Genomic DNA, 743 nt, shown 5'->3' on the forward strand with positions numbered 1-743 from the left:
TGGACGGCAGCGGCGCGAGGAGGGGGCGGAGAGGGTCGGGGTGGAGGTGGGAAGGGGTGAGGGAAGGGGAGGGGCGGGGGTGGAGCGGGCGGCGGGGAGCGGCGACGGTCGGCGGTCGGTGGACGGTGCGGGTCGAGGCGGGGTGCAGAACGAGTGGAGGAGGCTGCGGGTGTGGTAGAGAATGAGTGGAGGAGGGGCGGCCGCGCCAGTAGATAAGGCGCCCTATGCCGACGGCTTAGCCGTCGACATATATAAATCAAGCCACGTGGCATATATGCCGACGGCTAAGCCGTAGGCATAGGCATATTTCTTTTTTTTATGCATCAACATTGTTCTTTTTCTAAAAAAAGTTATGTTTCCACGTCACCGATCCGCGTGACACGTCCCCTATGGCCGCAGCTATGCCGTCGGCATAGTTATATTTTTCATTTTTAATGTTTTTACTAGTTTATATTTTCCCTTCTTTATGTTTTTTTATTTCATATAGTTTTTTTAATGTTTTTTATAGTTATATTTTTCCTTTTTATGTTTTTTCGATGTATTATTATTTCATATAGATTTTAAATTTTTTTAAACCGCTCGGCCCTCTCCTCTTCCGGAACCACACAAAGCGGAGGGAAGGGGAGGCGCCGTACTCGAGCAGCTTCGTCCGCCGAGGCCGTGGCCTGGTCGCGGGTCTGGGAGCGCATGGCCACCGCCTCGCGTGCTCGATCTGGAGCTTAGTAGGTCAGCTGAGTGAAGGG

This window comes from Triticum dicoccoides, chromosome 2B (assembly GCF_002162155.2).
Source record: "Triticum dicoccoides isolate Atlit2015 ecotype Zavitan chromosome 2B, WEW_v2.0, whole genome shotgun sequence".
In the NCBI taxonomy this organism is placed as follows: domain Eukaryota; kingdom Viridiplantae; phylum Streptophyta; class Magnoliopsida; order Poales; family Poaceae; genus Triticum; species Triticum dicoccoides.